This window comes from Bactrocera neohumeralis, chromosome 5 (genome assembly GCF_024586455.1).
Source record: "Bactrocera neohumeralis isolate Rockhampton chromosome 5, APGP_CSIRO_Bneo_wtdbg2-racon-allhic-juicebox.fasta_v2, whole genome shotgun sequence".
NCBI lineage: Eukaryota > Metazoa > Arthropoda > Insecta > Diptera > Tephritidae > Bactrocera > Bactrocera neohumeralis.
The window spans coordinates 32192981-32215174 of record NC_065922.1 but is presented as its reverse complement, the minus strand read 5'-3'; the positions used below and the strand labels follow the sequence as shown (position 1 = coordinate 32215174).

The following is a 22194-nucleotide window of genomic DNA, read 5'->3' as shown; positions in this document are numbered from 1 at the left end:
ATGTGTTGCATGCCTTGCAGTGCCTCCTAGTGACGTTTGGAAGTCATTGTCCTGCGGAGCAAACAGTCACGCTACGACATGGCCTTTTCCACTTTGACGCTTGTTATTATTGTGTTGCTCTTGTTGTAGTTGTTATTATAATAGTAATGGAAAAACTAGCTGTTGCACCAACTTGCATGAATATAATTATTTATTAATGCAATGACAGAAAAAAATGCGGAAGAGAGCCCAGGAGCATACGGTGCAACAGTCAAGTAGGCACTACTATGTACATATAAGTATAGTGTATAGGTGCATATATGTATTGTATATGTGTGTGTGCCAAATATGAATGCATGTGCGCATTGCTCATATATAGGCTGTTATATTGACATGGTTGCCTCCCACCACAAAATTCTTTGAATTTCGAGTTCTAAGTTTTCCAAGTTGCTCAATAAAAATATACGTATGTTCATATCTATAGTTGAAAAATTTACTTATAATATTGCTTGAGCATTACTTACGCTTAATATTACCACAATGTAATTTGTATACGTGTTGCTGTAGTCAATCAGCTTCAAAAGACGGTTTTGAGTAGTAGTTGAGTTGATACAAGTAAAACGCTAACTTCGATTATACCGCAGCTATAATATCCTTCACAAATACAAACGATTTCTAACAAGATTTTTGCTCGATAAGTTTGTATGGCAGGTATATGTTACAGTAATTCGATCTGTTCTATTTCTTCGGAGACTGCACCATTGCCTTATAGCATTGACAGACGGCAGCGTTAAACCAGATTAATTGCATTTTTCGGGATTAATTCAGGAGTTACCACAGCTAACTCCGTTGCTGAATCCAAAAATAACACTCAAAATTTTAGGGAGTTTGTGAGATTTTCGTTGACAACATTATCAAATTCTCAGTATAATATCAATAAAACTTCTATGTTATGATGCAGTTTTAAAAATAATGTGTTGATATGTTTTTGTAATAAAAAATGGTTTGGTAAAAATTGGTCGGCTAACAACTGTAATGTTAATCTTCTATCAATTTTAATTGAAAATATTATAAAAAGGACAATGAGCTGTTTATGAGAGTTTCAAACTCGCATAGCTGCCGTCTGTCACCTACAAATTTGGATCTGATTAAGTGCGCAGTTAATCCGGATTAACGCTGCCGTCTGTCAAGGCTATTAGACAATAATAATATGTGCCGGGTTCCTTGAAAATATCTCATCAAATGAAAAAGTGGTTCGTTATCGTCCGTTCCGACTCTTGGTGAGAAAAGGACGGGTGCAAAATTTCAGATCGTTATTTCAAAAACTGTTGAACTAGTTTGCATATATACAGCCAGACAGACTGACACACAGACGGACATTGCTAAATTGACTCATTATCATTTGAACGACATTTTATTTTTTGAAGATTATCTCTTTAAAAAGTTGGCCACGACTATTTTTTTGATGATCCATCCGCTGAGTCCAATTTTCTATGACAATGTCGCTTGGGAAGGTCGAGCAGCTTCAGTTCTTGCACAAGTTGTATTTTGTACGCTTTCATTTTAAGGTCTCGACGTAAAATCGTTCCATGCGTCAGTCCGAGTGGCTGCAAACGACGCCGAATCGACTCTCCACTGTCTTCGTGTACATTCTCAGCTACGGCGGCTATATTTGCTTCTCTAGACGATTGCTTTCTTAAGGCGTTCAAATTGTTGACAAGACATGTCCGAATTAAGCGTTTGGCCATAGGAGTGCAACTCATAGTAGATGATTCGCTGTCAATTGCCAAACATATAGCCAAACTTTCCTGACCGTTAGTCCTGGCTGGCCACCGTTTACGCTGGCTCGCCGTGTTTCGATCCCAACCATTTTCACTTGACGTTGTCTGTGGTGAACCACTTTTCATCACCAGTTCGCTACAGAGATACGTCGATTTTATTACGATTCAGCAGCGACTCACAGATGGAAATTTGTTCCATGAGATTTTTTTTTCGTCAACACGCTTGACAAACATAGATAGAGCTTCCTTTTGTATCCAGTCTTATTTAAAAGCTTCCAAATGTTTATTAGTAATGTTTTGCTGCGGTTTCCATTAATATGTATATTGATATTTTCCACAGTTTGGCCTTCCAGAGCATGGTGCATATTTGAAATTACAATTACCAGATCGGAATTGCGCGTTATTCACATTTTGAGCTGCCTGGCTTTAGTTTTCGCTTTTATCGAAGAAAAATTGTAAAATATGACATAGTATTTTCTTTAGGCTGGCCGAGGTTCTATCATATATTGGAAAAATAATAATTTTCTACAAGACCTTATACTTATATGGTCACAAACAGCAGTCTCACATTAAATAAACTCCTATTGATTTCAAACTCTGTGAGAATATTTCCATTTTAAGCCGTCACTGAAGAGTGAATCCTAGTTGCTCTGAATATATATTCAATTATAAAAGACTATAAGATTGCCCTTATCACTTAGTTAGTTAGTTTTTCTTCATCTATAATTGACCTATGTTAAGAAATCTACTAGAATAAATTGGTTTTTTATATTGCTAAACACTTATTTAATCATGATTTTAATTTAAGTATAGGTAAGATAAAGCTTAAGTTTAAATGTCTGCAATTTCAGTCACCTCTCTCACTTACTCGAACATCCCTGAGTGTTTCTCATAAAGTAAATGTTGGCTTGATTGTTAACGCCAATTCGGTGATAAGTTCTTCTCTATTTCGTATTTCTATCTGCTTTAGAATGAGGTCGCCACATCCTACTTTTCTTCAGATGACCATTAAATTATTCAGAGTTGGATACTCATAATAATGAACACAGAGTTTGTGGTCTCATCAAACTTGATCAGATCAGTAGCCATGTATGATATGTGCTAACGTAAGCTCGGATTGTAGTCTTTAAAAATAAGTTAAAGGACAAAATCAGCGTCACTCAAGATCCTTTTTAATTATGTTTAACGGTATAAGTTACTGTCTCGTGCTATGTAGACTGTTTTTCGAAATAAAAGTGCTGGTTTTGTGATAAGGCAGTGTTATGGTTACCATGTTTGTTTAAAGTTGTGCCCTCTTCAACTTAGAAGATAAGAAAAGTTCAACGTTTTCGGTGCTCATTTCACCACGTCTAAGCTTATCATATCAATTTTCGATGGTTGATTTTCCTAGGACAGTGTCCGGAAACTCATCCCCAAATTTTTGCTTCAACTGTATTTTTTCCTTTCTAAAAGCAATATTTTATCAACACGCGAAATTACTTTTTATAAATTTCTTCACAATAACAAAAGTTGCTTCACTCAAAATGATATAATTCACAAACTAATGATCCGCAAGCTGTCAAAGGTTAGGGCTAACTAAAAATCTTATGGATTTGATTCTAGTAGCGTCATCTATGTGTTAGGCCGGGGACTTTTCAATTGCTCTAGTACCCTCATAGTATATATCTATCAAAAAGTTTATTGATAACTTTCCCCTGATATATGTTATTTGATTAATACCTTTCAAAAATTATATAAAGTGATTTCTAAAATAATTAACGTCTTAAATAAATTTAATCCCTCAACCTAATATATATATGCTCTCAGTATTTCCATACACACGCTTGATTGTTGAGCAATAACAACAAAAAGCGACAGCTAATCGCATTAAAACAATATAAATACCCATAAAATCATAACAGCATTTGCACACACGCCCACACATACACAATAAAAGCTTCAAAGGCAATAAATATCAACGTGTTGCGGATATAAGGTCGAAATGTCAAAGCCACAATAGTATTGAATTGGCGAATTACCGCCAATTTCTCTTTTGTTGTCAATGCAAGCGCGCTCTTGTGTTTGTGTGCGTCTGTGTATTGCATACACACATAATCATAGCATACTTAGTGGCGCATAAGCCGCTCTGCTCATGTGTTCGTGTGCATTGCACTTCCTTTGTCATTGTCGGGCATACGGACGCGTATGGACAAAGTGTTGGCGCGCACAAACACAAAAAAGCCATAATCCGCTGTCATTCGTGCGCACTCCCTCCTGCTTCCCCCGTCACTTTGCTTTCGCCACAAACAATCGGCGTTTCGCAACGCGCAGACAGTTTTTATGAGTTCTTTGTTTCACAAGTCAGGGATATTTTCATTTGCAACGTAATACCACCGCACTTCGCCCCACCCTATTCGTACATGTTCCATATGCATTGTTGTTGTTTTCGAAGTCACATATTTTTGCTTTGTGGCCTTTTGCTTCGGCATGTGTTTGGCCGTGTTGAAATTGAAGTTTCAAAACAAAATGCAAATCCGTCTTCAGCGCTGGCTGTAAGGGCGTGAGCAGCCGCCAGCAGAGCTTAACTGCGACACGCACACATGCACTCCCCCGCCATTTTTCAGCGAGTGACGCAATTTTGTTGCAAGCATTGCAGCTCGAACGCAGAAAAGTGCTGAAGTTTCTTTAGAAAAAGGCAAATTAGAAGCACGTATAATACATTTTAGCTTGATTTATTTCCTTTTCTTCTCCACATTTAACTCGGCATTTCTTTGGACGCTGACTTACACTCAAACACATACATATGCAGTTGGGTGTGTGACTTCCTTTCGCTTTTGCCTGTTTTGTTTTGCTTTATGGTTTATTATTACTCCTTGCTGCACATGGACTACAGATATGAGCTACCATATATACATACATACATATATTATAAATAATATTAACTGCCTACACACATACTAGTATGCACATATATGCATTAATATGTGTGTATGTGTGCCATAAGCTGTTGACTGCAGCGTTTAATAGGTTTTTTCCTGCGTGTTAAGGCCCTCAGTTGTGGTTTATTTTGGGGTTGTGTGTTGTTTGTGGGTGCGCGCTTGAAATTTGCATATAAAAATTGTGAAAGGGAAAGTCGGAAATTAACATAAGATAAATGTATGTAGGCTGTCGCCATTTGGCATTTCTTGTTTCGGCCATAAAACAAAGCAATAAGCAGCGACGTAATTTGTTTTCCTTAAAGCCGTCTCAGCGGCATTTAGCTGTTGCTACGTGAGGTTAAATTCTCTTGAAATTTTATGCTTGGTTTCCGTGTGTAGCTACTTAGCAAATTGCTTTACTCGATTTATCTTGGCAATGAAATTGCCAACGAAAGCGTGAAACTCGCGTGTGGAAATAGTTCCTTGGAAGAATTTCCGATAGATGGTGAACAATCTTGAACTAAAAAAGGCTCGGCTGCACTAAAGCTATAATACCTTTTAGGCATAATATAGTATAAAAATATTTTTATCTTGATTATGGTCGGTCAGTTGGAATAGCATATTATGCTATACTGTTCCGATTTGAACAATTTGTTCATTAATTGTAGCAATGCTTTAGATAATAAACTATGCTAAATTTCAGCTCGTCCCTCTGATCATGTATATGTATACTTTATAGGTTATCCGACGCTTCGTTCTGAGTTTTACATACTTCGCAAACTTACATAATAAACCTTGTTCTGGATATAATACCATTTTCTCGAACTTAACGTTAACTTTTTACCTTAAGTAAGAATTTAAGTTTAGTTACCAGTTTGCCGAACTTGATTAATGCTCTATATTCTATAATCCTCCCATTCCGTAAGCTTTCTATAAGATTTATTATTGGATCTTGGATCTTTTTGAGGGAGAGAACAACTAAATGAACCTACTTTTGCATACCCAGAAGAGAGTTATCTGGCATTAAGATTTGGTTAGGTTGATACTTCGTCGAGTCACTTGAACTACGACGCTTTTAGATATCCAAGCCGAGTTCTAAATAAGGCCTAATTCTTTGCACTTTCTGCGTGTGTCAGCATTAAAAATGTTCGCTTGTGACGGCAGTAAGTTGTTACCTGTGACGAGGTCAAAAATGGTCCTTCAGTCCTTTCTGTGACTGCTACTGTGTGAGTAGAAAGCTTGTGTCTCTTCCTTTTGCTCCCTCACATATTATCTTGGCCATCTTGGCATGCTCCTTAATCATTCCAACTCACTCTTATCCGTCTGTCAGCCCTTTCCGAAAGGTAATTGGGTGTAGTTTTTAGCGACATGTGTATTTCCTGAATTTGTTAGGTAGTCAAGTGGATTGCAATTTTGCCAATCTCATGAGCTATTTCGTTTTGCGGAACGACCTTGTGGCCTAGAAAATCTAAGTTTAAATTAAACTTGCATTTTATTCTATTCTTATTGACCATTTTCTAATACAGTGAGATTATATTGCGGATATTGGTATACATATCTGCATATTATGTACAAACAAGTAAGGAAGGGCTAAGTTCGGGTGTCACCGAACATTTTATACTCTCGCATGATAAAGTGATAATCGAGATTTCATTATACGTCATTTATATATTTTTCAAATACCGTATTTTTGTAAAGTTTTATTCCGCTATCATCATTGGTTCCTAATGTATGTACTCGTATTATACAGAGAAGGCATCAGATGGAATTCAAAATAGCGTTATATTGGAAGAAGGCGTGGTTGTGAACCGATTTCATCCATATTTCGTACGTGTCATCAGGGTGTTAAGAAAATATTATATACCGAATTTCATTGAATTCGGTGGAGTAGTTCCCGAGATATGGTTTTTGGTCCATAAGTGGGCGACGCCACGCCCATTTTCAATTTTTAAAAAACAACCGTTATGTGAACAAAACTATAATACTCTCCTTAGCAACTTTGTTGCGAGAGTATAAAAAGCTCAAAAAATTAAAATTTTCGAATATTGAAACCGAGCGAAATCGCAATGTGGAAAATTTTTAAAAGTGAAAAATATTGCCGAGAGAAGACTAAGTGCCAATTTCAATACGAGCAACTTAGTATTACTTTCGTATTTTCCCGTGGCATTCTCGCCAATAAACTACAATCTTAGGCAACTGAAGTTTTCGTACGCAATTGTAGTTTAGTGCTGGAGTGCTAAAAATGGGCTGTCTATTATTCTATTCTCTCGCTTATCCTTAGACCCAATTGCTTATAGTTTTTTTGTTGGTTTCGGTTAAACTTAATTGTGAGGTGTTGTTTTTTTTTTAATTTCCCATGGTAACTCAATTGTCTACCTTAAAATACCGAATTTGTAGTCAAAGTAGCAATTCTGGTAATTTTTTTTACGCATAAGTTAGAAATGACGAAAATGTTTGATATCATTAGCATTTTACTACATACTTAGACATTTTTTTCATTAACTAGAAGAATTTAATTAGTATAGTTAGAATTATATGATTTAGATCAAATCGTTTTTGTTCGATAATTTGTTTGAAGGTAATGTCATAATGCCACTCTTACATAAACCTTCGTTTCTATTGAAAAAAACTAGAACTGTTGATTTTCACAAGATTTCCTTGGAGTGGATTCTAAGCTGGAAGCATAAGAACCTCCCAACCGAGCTTAGGTAGCTTTTGGCGAGTCACTATCGATGTGTGTGGCGCACCAAACACATACGAGTAATGAAACATTCCCGACTGTCAATTTTGGATTGGCTAGCGTTCGCTTTAGCTCACCATGATTTGATCACAACCATTTTTGTGGGATCCACTTATCATCAACGGTAATCAGCCAATTTGGGATGAATCGTTTTTGTTGCGATTTGCAGATGAAAATTCGAACCACTTCGTTGTTTTTGCATTAGTGCGAATGGAACCCTTTGATCCATTTTGTTTTTGTTTATACATCCTTTTTTAAATCGTTAGTTTTAGCTTTTTCTGCAATGTTTAGTTTCTAGGGAGTCGAAATAGTGCTTACATGATGGTAGGACTAGACGATTTCGATTATTTTGTCGATATTTCAGTACAAGTGGTCTTCCAGAGCTTTGACATCAAAATACCTGGAATCTTTGAAACTTAAATTTCCTAACACAGTATCAGGACAATAAGCAGTATTCAATGTATGTTTTTGCTTTGTTGAAGAAAACATATTTTTATGAGATCCATTATAATATAAATAATCCAACTCAATATTTTGCTGGACTAAGTTTTTTCTTCTTATTGTAAATTACGGCTTGATGATATCGATAACTAGAGAGATCTACTAGTTCAATTAGTCTTAAGCCAGTTTCGAATGGCTAATTAATCATATTAAAAATACATGCTGAGGGTTGTCAGTGCTTAAGACGGTATAATCGCTCGTATAAAAACAAGTTGATGATATTCCGATTGTGATCAAATCCCAGGTCTGGTAACCACTACACTTCGGCGACCGTTCGTGTAATACTTCATTTGTAACAACAAAAACAAATTGAAATTATTCATACAATGGAAGTCATGGTCATATCTTTCGAAGATAACTTCTTAATTTTGTATCATCCCATAACCTTTATTTATTAAAAATTCATTGAAAATATCTGGAATTTCAAAAATTTATTACATTCATAGTTCAGTACCGTTAATTAAACATTTTCATGCGCATTTAATTCCAAGCTGTTTGCAAACACAACTGACCCAAATACCATTTGTTGTGGCTGCATAAATATTTTCCCGGAGCTTAAAGTAGACATATAATATCTCATGCCGTTGTATGTGTGCATACATACTTACAAATGCGCATATGCCAATTTTATGAAAATACAAATTACACTTCAGTTGTTTTAACGGCAGCTCAGTGAGTAATTGCTTATAAATTTTTAATTACAAAGCAACTCCCTTGGATCTGGAGTACGCATGTTGGCTCCACTACCCTGCTGTCGCAACGCCCTGCACTCATTCCGCATGAAATACATTTGTGTATTCCAGAGATTCTACAGCTACGCACTATTTTAGCTTGCGCCGGGCTGAAATGGGTTAAATTGAAAGGGGATGAAAGCATTTAAATGTCATTAAACAACTTTAACATATGTCAAACATTCTGCGGCACATTTGTCTACCCCATTTGCAACATTGCCACTGCCGCGCCGCCGTCCGCAAAGACATGTAAGGAATGCAAGGAATTAAGTGCCTGCTGCGCAATAAAGCAAATCACAAGCGAAACAACCACTAAACCGCTGAAAGGGGTCGCTGTCGAGTGGGGACGCTGTGGAGAACTAAAGGGATGCGAAACTGGAGTTTTGGCTTGAAGCTATTATAGACATCTATATAGCATATTCTGTGAGTTAAAACGCGTAAATGTTATTGCAGCAATATCTCGATTACTGCGTATGCTCGGCAAATAAAGAAAACTGAAAACGAATAGACGAATGAAAGCTGCAAGACGGAAAGTAATAAATTCCTTACCACTTTTTGTAATATTATGTTTCTTACATAACAACATATTCGCATGACAATAAAAGCCGAAAAGAAATTGCTTGACTGCCGCTTGATTGCCGTTCGATTGCTCGTTGGCGTTGCGGCGTATCGCGAAGTTAGCTCGTTAAATTACACAAATCATTGGATGACCGATAGTCTGAGCGGGTAACTGATGTATGCGTCAGCGAACGGCTTTTGGCCAATTTATCGGGAATATCTGGATAGGTTTCCATAAATATTAAAATATTTGTGAACAATTTCTTAATTTTTTTTATATCTAACTCTTCAAGAACTTTTTGAAATTTAAATATTTTGTCTAAAATGAAGTTTTTACTAAATAACGGGGTTTTCAATAAGACAAAACGGTGTGGGATATCAATGAAATTCATTATTCCTTTGCCATTATGATTGGAACTCGAATACTTTTTGCATTGGCATCACGGGCATCATTGAACGGTAGCGATTCCCATTCACAGTAACGTGCTGGTCTCGATCATCACGGAAGAAGTACGGCCCAATGTCGCCGGCTGCCCATAAATCGAACCAAACCGTAATTTTTTCGGGATGCAATGGTGACTCATGGTGTACGTGTGGATTGCTGCCTGACCAATAACACATATTTTGCTTATTGACGAAACCATTCAACTAGAAATGAGTCTCGCTGAAGATGATTTTGATCTTGTAAGAATGCAGGCCAAGATCTTTTCGCAAAATTCTCCACATCGACGTCACAGAGATGACCAAAGCTTGAGAACGACGTGTGAGAGACTGATTTGGGTCTTCCTCAATTGATGCGTTAGCGGCAGCAATATTCACGACACAATGGCCACTCCCTTCTCTCACTGGCACGGGAACATTTTGTACTGTGCCTGTTTTTCACTAGACGCTCAATTGGACGTTGCGATCTTAAAGTTGAGGCCACTGACTCCGGATTTCGGTAGTAAATTTTAATAATTTCGACTCATTGTTGGATCGTATATTTTTCCATGATGAAATGGCAAACCTTATTGAAAAAAATGTCCTTATATGGAAATTTTTTTATTTGACGACATATCATCTTGAAATTAGGTGAGGGTTATTGTTTGAAGTAATAACGCAATTTCCAAAGAAATTGTTTAGATCGGATCACTACAGCATATAGCTGCCATACAAATTGATCGTTAATTGAATTTTATGTTTTTTCTTGTTTTGAATCATTCTATCATAATATAAAAATATATGTACATCAATATATTGGTGTATATTTCAGTTTATAAAGTCTTCGTTCTCCTTAAGCTCCCTTTTTCAATCGTCGATTGCAGTTAATGTGAAAGCATATTTGCGCATACCTTTTTGCCTGCGGCGGCTTTGTCGTTACAGTGTGGCAACAGCAGGAGCATCAGCCAGGAGTGTTAATTTTGCGTGATTGCACTTTGGTATTTGCAACTTCCACTGGCAACAATTATTGCGTCGCTTTGCTATGGTTTCCCATTATTTACCTTTCGCTGGTGACGAATACGCTTCGTGTATACTAACTTATACAACTCGGCGGATGCCTAGAACCTTGTACAATGTGATAGACGTGCTATAATTTTGATTAAAATTTGATTTTTGATTTTGTTGAGCAAAATATGCTCCTTAAGTTTTTTAATTTGTGAAATTAGCTAAGCAGATTACGCAAACCTGACCTTCAAATTATTTTATAATTGCATTTGAATGACAGTAAATGGTATATACACCTTCCTCAGTTGTTTTGCTAAGTCTATATGTTTCAGTTTGCAGATGCAATGTTAGACTTTATGCAAAAAATAATGAGTGCTACAATATTTTAAGGGATTTAGAAAGATATTAGAAAATATACTGCTTCAATGTCCACATAAGCCTGATATCTACTGTCGTTGTCCGTGCTGTCTATTGGAAAAGCCCTGCTTTTTGTTGAGATCTTCAGTCGTTTCTCTCCTTGCAGTTTTTATACCAATTTTGAATAGAAAGTGAAGCTAAGTACTTCTTCAATTGGTTATTCCAAAGCTAAAGTACTTTTCCCTTGCTTATTACTTTGCCTCAGCCTTGAACTCTTGACTATTTCTGTTCTATTCCATTATTATTACTCTGAAACAGGCCAATTGCTCGGTCATTTCTACCGTCGAGTACTGCGAATGAAAGCATTCGTTGATGACCACTCTCTCGGCAGTGGCTGTTGTATTTTTACCTCAAACCAACAAGTTTCGAAATATAGATTTTGTTTAAAATTTCCATAACATCGGAGGTTGATGCCATTTCGAAAATTTGTATTCTAGAATTTGAAGTATAATTGATTTTCCAAGATGTTTTTTTAATCGCTTTGTAGTAGGTCGTCCATCATTAGGTAATAACAAACCCCTAAAATATTTTAATAATGCCAAAGATGCCAGTTTTAAATTTCCGACAAGCCAAGTGCTTCTTCATATTCATTACATTTCAGGATTGGAGAACAAAAACAAATATTAATAATCGAATTGTTTTTTCTAAATATTCTCCATTAGGATCCTTATACACTTTTTTATGAGTTTGAATGAGATGCCGAGGCATTTTGTCACTCTGATTGAGGTATCTCCAAAACATGCGTTCCGAATGTATCAGCCGCTTCTTCAGACGTAAAACGTTTACCTCTTAGTTAATTTTTTCTCTACTGGATTATAAAAAGTCATTAGGTGCCAAGTCAAGACTACCCAATGGATGACTCATCAAATCGATGTTTTAAGTGCTCAAATATGCAGGTGCAGCTCGTACAACGTCTGATGGTCCTAGTGATCGGTGGTTGGTTTTCTTGATTTCTTGAAAGACAACTGACAAAAAAATAGTTTTATGCCACTTACAATTTATTGTTATGCGTTGTTTCAGTGGTATGGTTGTGACATGTTCAATTTTTTTAAACCATTTGCTTGGAAGTGCTTCGTAGGTTGAACAGTTTTAGTTATATGCGGCTCATTTTGAAACACTCACACAGTCGACTGCTCTTTACTTTTATTTCGATACATCACCTGTCAAGTTGTCATAGACGTCTGTTGAGCACCGCTATCGTATTTTGTAATAATTTTTCTCGACCAATCGACAAGAGTCTGTTTTGAGCGATCAACAAATTGTGTGGGATCCAACAAAAAAAATTTTACATTAAAATTTCCATGCAATATTGAATGTATGATAGTCCCACTAATGCCTGTAGGTCACATGACGATTTTGCGAGATTAGTTTTCGCACAGGAACAGTTTCAGGAAAAACAACTGATTTTGGACGACCTTGACGAAATTCGTCTTGGAGTGATCTCCAACCTTGACTGAATTCACCATACCCTCTATAAACACTGGTCCTTAAGCTTTATCGCCAAAAATTGAATTAGGTTAGTCGATGCACTATTGCTGAGATAATCCATGCAAAAGTTGTAAAAAATGACCAAAATGTTCGCGATTTGCTTCCATTTTTTGGCCGATATGAATATTTTAAGTTACTGTAAACAATGCAAGGAGTGCTCGTATGTCATGTATAACAGAAAAAATGCCAACCTTTATGGTAAAGGTGTGAGTTGCTATATTTCAACACTAGAGTTGTCAAATCCTGAAATATAAAAGGCAACTTATGTGCATGCTAATTACCCTCTTAGTTTTTAAAATATCGTTCCTAAATTATGCACATGTGCGTTTCTCAGCAGTAAACTTCTCATTTTTTGGAATCACCTATATCGGACCACCATATGTCATAGCTGTCATACAAACTAATCGATAGAAACCAAGTCCCTGAATGGAAAACTTCTTTTTTTGACGAAATAGCTTCACGAAATTCGGTTCGAATCATTGCTTAAAGAAAAAAACTGTTCCGATTGGACTACTATAGCATATATGGCAGCCGTCATACAAATTGATCGATCAAAATGAAGTCCTTGTATGAAGAGCGTTTTTATTTGATGAAACATGTTTACGAAATTTTGCATGGAGTATTGTTCAAGAAAAGGATACAATCTCCGAATATACTCAGATCTGACCACTATAGCATATAGCCGTCTTACAAAATTAACGATAAAAAAAGGCAGCTTTAACATGAAAGAGCACTGTATTGTCGTTATAAATATTAAAATTCAGTAATGTAAATCAAACTTTTATTCAGTTTCTTATCTAAATGACATTACTTGCAAACTCGATTCACTGTAATTGCTTTGTGGCTGCGATAAAAATGTTATACTGTGCTCACCTGTCCCATTTTTAGGGGTTGCAGTTTAACTTGTTGAAAATTGCGCTGCAAACACACCATGTACACACACACATCTACATATAGAAATACTTGTACGCAGTAGAATGGAACTCCCTCAAAAGCTTATTTAGTTTTGCCGCTGTGCGACACTGTTGCTTCATCAGCCAGTTGCCACCTGCTCTTACCCACGCTCCAAAGCGACTACCTTCAAATTTATACTCGATTTCGGCTGCTGTTTGCCACTGTTGCTGTCGATTTAAATTTAAACGATATGAAGCTGTGGCAAACCCTTCACACACCAGCTGCCTTTCACTCTAACCTTAGACTTCGTTCGGCTGACCTCCTGTCGACCTTTGAAATCTGTTTTTACTTACCGGACTACGACGGTTGCCTCATTGTCGCATGCTGTTTGCAATTTAACATTCATTTTACTTGTAGATGGCAAGGTTTGATGGCGTCAAAATCCAACAAACTTAATTTGAACTGTTGACGTCTATTAAACAATCAGCTGGATATTTGCTGGATATTTCCATAGTTGCCTGGATGAGCTTGTAGACTGCGCCGGGTGGTGGATTTTAACGGTATTTTATCCATTTACCCACTTTCAACTGACTTTTGCTTTCATTCCGGCAGGTTTTTGTGGATATGTCGATTTACCCTTAGACGCAGGGTGCAGCGTCCTGTTGCTTCTCATTTTCGTTCATTCTCGTGCACTTATATCGAGACTCGTAAAATATTGTGCCACCTCAGCTGTTTTACGTTTAACGTAGCTTTTGTTAATTTGTTAAGGCTTCAACACATACAAACGCACTCACTTATTATGGTTGTGAAACTACAAAGGAATTGTCGTAACTCATACGCCCTGTACACCTGTTCGCACTCTGTCTTCACCTCAGCGGTTATGCACGCTTTAAGCTTTGTCATAATTCGTAGTAAAGCGTTAACAACCCCGTTGTCCATTGCGTGCTGCGGCAAGTAATGGGCGAGAGTTGTTTGTGTCCACCCTTCTAATCGCTTATAATCACTACCGAGCTTTGTTGAGTTGTCAGCAGGATTTTTCGCCACAGAAGTCGCAGCGTCGGACATGCAAATATATACATACATATATATACAACCAAACATATTTACTACTGCCATACTTACGTTTATTCTGCGTGTTTACCTTTCACCATTTGCATATTCTCTTTCGCTTATTCTTTCACCCCGCCTTTCACCAGTCACGTGCTTACATTTCTTCATGTTACTTTCATCACGCCAGCCATTTAATTTGCGTTATAATGACTGAAAAATGTCTCGACTTGTGATTACTTAATTAGTGTGGTCGCTAGTTGTTGTTGGTATGTTAGCTTTCACGCAATATAATTACAAACACACATACATAAATAATTTCATATAAATGTGTCCATATACACATTATATATGTGTATACGCACATTTATTTACATTTGCATTTTGAGCTTGAGCGGACCAGACACTCTCCAACCACTTGCGGTTGAAATTTAATTAATGCCATTTCATCATCGCACTTGATTTTTGATGCTAATGCGTAGGTGTGAATATATCCACATCATAATTATATTTAAAGGTTGAGTTATAGCAATTTAGAAACGCATAGATATAATATTATATTTGCATATGTAATGAATTTATTGCTGTTAGGCATATTAAATGGGGTAGAATGTTATTTCTTTGCTTTACTTTAGAAATCTTAACCTTTAAGCGACTATTTTTATTTTTTTCAATAGGTTTTTGAAAGCTTAGCTCTACAACTGGAGCTAAGGTTAGGTTCCACGGCTGACTCTCGTGTCATTTGAAGTCTTTGTGATGCGAGGAGATTCTTAATGTTGGGTCTCACATGTAGGAAAATTTCATTAAAACCTTAAGGGGGTATTCTGGTCTAGAAATTAAAAAAAAAACGAAATTTTTATTATATTTTCAAAGTTTAAGTATTCAAGAATATGTGTACAAGAGGATTTTTCAAAATTCAAATTATTTTCGGAGATATAGGCATTTTTCTGACCCGGCATCCAAACTGGTTCGGCCGGAACTAATTTTTTCTGAAAACTGACTTTTTCGGAACGATACCCACGATTTCTCAGGTTCTACTGGACCGATTTACTTGAAATTTTTATAGAGTTTTCTTTATAGACTTCTAGGTCTATGGTTGGAACTAGCCCCCGAATTTTTATTTTTATTATTTTTAAAAAATTCGAAATAGTCAGAAAAAGTGATCCAAAAAAACTTTTTTTTTCAGGCAGTCGCCATTTTGTGAACAAATTTTTTCCCAATTTTCCGTAGTTCCGGCCATTGCGACATTATTCTAGATTAATAACCTTTTTTTTGGTTTCAGATAACTAGGAGGGTTGAAATCATGGGTATGGCCACGTGGAAATTTTTAGAGACCCCCCACTTCGTCAGCTCATAATTTTTGAATTTTTTTACTTTTTTTAGTTTTTAATTTTTTCTGTACTCTTTTAAATTTAACAAATAACTAATAAAAAAATGAATAGTAAAAATATTAATTGCCTTTTTTACGACACTTTAAAAATTACCTGAAATTCATGCTTCTAGACCAGAATACCCCCTTAACAAATCTTACAAGACTTATTTCTTAGTTTGGATCTACGGAGATGTGAGATCTATTTCAACTGATGGGACAATACAAACGAAAAACGAACTACCCTTCTCGTATGTTTCCAAACTCTGCAAACCTTTTGACAACCATCTTCTAGTAAAATCTCTACAACTACGGAAATTCCTGCTGATAGAAAGGAATAGAAAAGTCTCTTGCGATTTTCGTAAGTTTAAAAAGACTTTCCAAGGGAAGGGCACCACCAAAGTGAAAAAAATGGTTCCAAAAACTTTTAAATAATTTGCTTCTTGCGACGTTTCTGAATAAATCGAATCTATTGCCCACAAAAAATATAAATTATTTGTTGTAATTGTAACCGTAAAATTATTTAGAGGTTTAAACATATATTTAACAAACTCAACGATCAATTTCTTTGTAAAGAATAGTGGAGAAATCTCAGTGCCTTTCAGACAGAAATAAAAGAGTGACTTCGCGAACACTCTACATATTGACTTTTAGAGGCTAACTAATACGTCGAGTGTTAGCAAAGCTACTATGAAGTTATGGAACAATGCGAAATTTTCCAAAAAGGCATACTTTTATTCTAATTCTAATGTCTGTACTAGGTGGATGTAATCTTAGCCTTACGGTATTGAACTGCGGGTGAACATTTGTTGACTAGCAAAGCTTCTAATGAAAACAAAACTAAATATAATATAAATTAATTCGATTGTTTCCAAACTATAATACCCTACACAAATAATTCATGCACAATTTCGTGAAGATATCTCGTCAGATAAAAAGTTTCCTATACAGAAACTGGATTTTAATCGTTCTGCTTGTATGGCAGCTATATGCTATAGTGGTCCGATATCAACGGTTCCGAACAGCTTCTTTGAGAGGAGAAATTGTTTGAAAATTTCAGCCCGATATCTCAAAATCTGACAGACTAATAAAGGGTGATCCATTTTTAGGCTCCCTACTTTTTTTTTTTAGAAAAAGATATAGAAACTTCAAATTTAATGGGAAATGTTTATTATCATTCGAAAGAACGTTTTTTGCCATTTATTTATTGAAGATTATCTCTTCCAAATGTTGGCCGCGGCTACGTCTCAGATGGCCCATACATTGAGTTCAATTTTCGATGAGTCGTTCGAATATTTCGACTGGTGGCGATTGACACACGTGATGTTATACTCTAAGGCGTGAATCTTTACATATCCCCACAGGAAAAAGTCTTACGTTGTGATATCACAAGATTTTGGTGTCCAATCGGCCGGCCCAAAATGTGAAATTATTTGCTCATCGAAGTGTTCTTTGAATAAATCCATTGATTGATGCGTTGTGGGGGAAATGGCGCCGTCTTGTTGAAACCAAATGTCTTCGAGATCACGAGCTTCAATTTCAGGTATCAAATAGTTGGTTATCATTGCGCGATAACGGTCGCCATTGACGGTTGACTTCACACCGGCATCATTTTTTAAGAAATATGAACCGATGATTCCATCGACCCGCAAACCACACCAAACCGTTGCTTTTTCTGGATGAAATGGCAGCTCAAGAATCTCTTCACGTTGCTCTTCATCCAAAATGGTGCAATTTTGCTTGTTTACATATTTTTTGAGCCAGAAATAGACCTCATCGCTGATTAAAATTTGATTCGAAAACTTTGGATCTTCTTGGAAGTTTTCAAAGGCCCATGAAGCGAAGCGATTTAAGATTTTACATTGGTAAAATGCGCCAAGTCGTTCCATCCGTCAGTCCGAGTTGCTGCGAATGGAGCCGAATCGACTTTCCACGGTCGTCAAGTACACTCTCAGCTACGGCTGCTATGTTTTCTTCGCTGCGTGCTGGGCGTGGTCTATTCGGCCAAATACTTTCCAATAATGAATGCTGGGTCTCAAAATGGGTTTACTTGGCTTACCCGTTTGTAGTTTTGTCACTTAAGATTTTATATGGAAAATACACAGAGGCTCTTGTAATATTGAGGGACATATGATGATCTCAATTAACCATAAATATAAAATATATACGTATTTATTGGTATATTAACCTTTACTCATATATGTATATTTCTTCCATGTCAATTTTTCTGCCTGACGGGCTCTATCAACCACCAAGCATATCTCTTTATTTCTCTTTTGAATCTTAAACACAAAGTTTTTTACGCTTTGCGAAACTGTGGCAACTATTTCAAACTTCATAATCAGCGGCAATTCGCAAATTAAGAAATTTTCCAATGCTTGTTAATCCTGTTGCGGCGAAAGCTTGTTGCATGCAACAACTTCTTAAGCCATAAATTGCAGTTAAGCGCAGAAGAAAGTTAGCGCGAAGGAAGCCGGGTATGATGACGCAGCAATGCAAAGACTGGTTCGCAACTGCCATTAATTAAACATCACGTGCTAGCAGAGCAACTCAGCAGCCTAGACTTCTGGCTTTCGAAACAAATAAATGTAGAAAAACTAAAAATAAATGCAAAATCTTAAAAAGAAATGCAAAAAGAAACAAGTTGGTAATAAAAAGTCAGCGTTTAACAGCAAGCTCCCTGCCAATAATCTAGTGGAGAAGAGAAGCAGAAACAAGCCTTTGCGAAAAAAGTAATAGTTCAGGCAAGAAAACGGAAAATATGCGCCGGCTGTGTGTGCTCCAAAGACGCAGAGATGTACTACATATTTGCAAATAGCGCTATTTCGCTGAGGATATTACGTATACGCCACAGCGCGCATATGCAACTGGAGCGTGCTATGAAAGGAGTGTTGCCGCTCGTTGCAACTCTATCGCCTTTGGTATTTGAGCTGCTTTTGTAGCTGTTTATGTTGCATTAAGTGCACTACAACTAAATAATGCAACGGAGGCGAGAAGCAGCAGCAGCAGCGCCATAAGAAGCGCAAGAAATTGCGTTGTAGTTGCAGTTGCTGCTGCAGCAGGCATTGTAGCGTTGCAGTGAAGTTGTGTCATTGAGACGTTGCTGAAAGAAACCTACTTCTATACACACACATACAAAAAATGTTATGTATGCTTATATTTTTCACATGCATTCAGATTTTGCTTCTTATTTGTATGCGGTTGCTTTCCGTCTGCAACACTTCAGCTATGCGAGCGCCGCTGGCAGATATCATCAACATGGCTTCATTCAAATTGTTGTAGTTTTTCTAAGCCTTAAGGCGTCTGCTGGAGAGCTGCATGATTGCAATTGTTCGTATATTTACTCGCATACATATGAAATATTGTATCTGTATGTAGGTGTGTTAGTTTGTGTTGATTTTTGCCACAGAAATAAGTTTCTAGTTTAATGGCCCGAATGTGCTGCAACTGTTGCCGGGTTGATTACGCATTGCAATCTCGAAAATTTAACACCAAAACATGGTGTGGTGTACTTGATTTTATAGTTAGTTTTATTGTATTATTTCGTCTCTGAGGGTTTAAGGGGTTACATGGATTTCCTCGGGTAAAAAACAGCCTTTTTTCAACAATTTTTCTTATGTAAAAAATTAAATAGTTTTTTAGAATTTTTTGTTGTTACAAACATACACTATTTACAAAGAAATTTTGAAATTTTTGGGAAAAAATATTTTAAAGCCATTTCCGGTGACCCCACGAAAAAAATATTCTCCCGCGTTGGCAGGATAACTCCTTATAGGATCATCTAAAGTGAATAAAATACGTGTTTTAGTTAATACCTTAACTTAGAACTTGGAGGAAGGAAAAAAACTGAAAATTGTATTTTTGGCAGGCATTTTTAAAGAAAAAATTGTATCTCAAAGACCTGCTTAAGATTTTATGAAGATTGGTTGAGTAGTTCTCGAGAAATTTTGCCAACCGACGCACTTAGCCTAGCTATTCGCGAGCGCACAACTTCTCAAAGCCGTATCTCCGAAACCATTACTTGGATCAACTTGAAGATTTAGGACAATATTCTAGAGGTGTTGCAGAATTTAATAAGATAATTAAATTTGCGATTTGGAAACTCTTGAACCCATGTACACTGCTCCATTACCTCAAAATGTATGCAAAAATTTAAAATAAACGAGTTTCTTTCACAAAAACTTTCATTTTATGTCCCAAACACAATTAATTTTTTCACCATATTTTAACTTAATATCTGAAAAATGTCCTAATATTCAATCGAAAATTCTCACGCAAAACTATCTGTTTATACCTTGAACAGGGTATATTAAGTTTGCCAATAAGTTTGTAATAACCAGAAAGATACGTTGGAAAGCCTAAAAATGTGTATAAAAATTATCAGAGCGGCGAGCTGAGTCGATTCAGCCTTTTCCTGCAGCTTTTGAGATTTCCATTTGAAAATTTGCACTCATCATTTCCTACTTTTAAAGCTGCTCATTTGTCGGAACCGTTATATCAGCCCACTATAGCATACATGTAGAAATATCTTCACGAAATTTGCCATGGATTATTGCTCAAGGCAACGGTACAATCTTCAAAGAAATGTTGAGAACGGATCACATATCGCTGCCATACAAACTCATGGACCAGAATAAAGTCGTCGTCTGTAAAACACATTTATATTACCAGAAATCTTCACGAAATTTGGCGTAGATTATTGTCCAAGACTGTACAGTTGTCTCCTGCTATACAAACAGAACGATCAAAATCTAGTTCTTGCAAGGGAACTTTTTTATATTTGAAGGATTGTAATGTTTTTCAAGTCAGTGAGCTTTTTCTTTACATAAACCTTTGAGTTGTTATGGTATAAAAAATATATACATACATGGTAATGTGAAAAAGATAAGGTTTCTCTGAAAATCAAAAAAATATATATATTTAAACCCATTAAAAGTTATTACTTCAGCTTCGTGTTATATCGCCAGTGTTTGACACTTTGTTAAATATATTCTCTTCCTTTTTCAATAAATTTCACCTTACACATTTTTCTATTTCAAAAATTATCGACTTTGGTCATATATCGTCTGCCATCTAATTTATCAAGCTTAAATCATTAAGCATTTTTCTTCAGAGGTGTTCTTATAACGAGATTTCATGTTGGAAGTTTTCATATTAGGAGCTTTCATATTGGAAGTTTTTATTTTCCTTTATATTGGGAGCTCATCATATTGGAAGCTCACATTGGAAGCTTTCACATCGGATGCTTTCATATATACATTTTTTTATATTGACAACTTTCATATTTAGAGCTTTTATATTCACTCGATTTTGAAAATCTGAAAATAATTAACAGTGTCATTATTTTTTGAAATTTTATATTAGAACTTTTCAATGAAATTCATTTATCCCTTTATAGCATTAAAGTATTTAGCTAAAGGGATATATTTGACCATAGTGTATCTCCATAGTATCTCCGTTACCACTTCAATGAAGTATACTACACTTAGTTCTCAACACAGCTTGAAAATCTGAAAAGTATCTACTAAGGAAAGTTAAGTTTATTTTAATTATCTTGGAAAAAGATCTGTGACTCTAAAATAGTCTTAAATATGTTGGTACTTTATCTGCATAGTTCAAAGTGAATATGCCAATTCGGAATAAATCGCTTGTTCTAGTGAACTTTCCACTAAGCCTCTCGGCATTGCTGGCATTATATTTATCTTCTCATAATCCCTAGAAACTATATTTGAGTACAGAGACTCTGTATTTTTTCACATACTCGATATCTCCTTTGTTAGATTCGGTTCAATAAGTAGTCTACATATTCGAAAGCTTCATCAAGTTTTAAACGATCACCGCACGCTTGATTAGATTCTCGAAGCTCGCTTTCGCAACGCAAAGCTATTATGATACTTTGGCGTTACTTTGCTAAAGTCGAATAGCATTCAAAAACATTTCTATGATTTCAGCGTATATCACCGCTAAGATTAGCATGCAAGTAGAAGTTCATAGCAACATACTAAACTTAGTTGGCAGTTTCTGTTCTATAACTGTATTTGGAACGCTATCTGGGCAACAACTAAGCAACAGCTACTCGTCCATTATCCACCTGAAGCCACTAAGCACAAAAGTTTGACGCCCACTGCATTGCCGAAGCACTTAAGTCGTCCTACACATCTGTGTATGTACTCGTATATATTTGTTGCATGCAACTCATGTTGCTGCGAAGTCAAGGTGGATTATATATCTGCTTATATTTTATTGTATTAAAATTCAAAAGTAATCCATTTGAAACGTGCTGCGATGCGACTGCATCTTGTTGTGGAAAAATGCAGCTCCTTTCTATGCAACACACACTCCAGCAACACTCCAAGGTACATACAAA

The 22194-nt window shown here is 36.2% G+C and overlaps 1 protein-coding gene across 2 annotated transcripts in view; it reads left to right on the top strand.

Moving 5' to 3' along the window:
* Window positions 1–22194, top strand: part of LOC126759515 (proton channel OtopLc) — a 138128-nt gene that overhangs the window by 8765 nt on the left and 107169 nt on the right. The gene's annotated exons all lie outside the window — the stretch shown is intronic.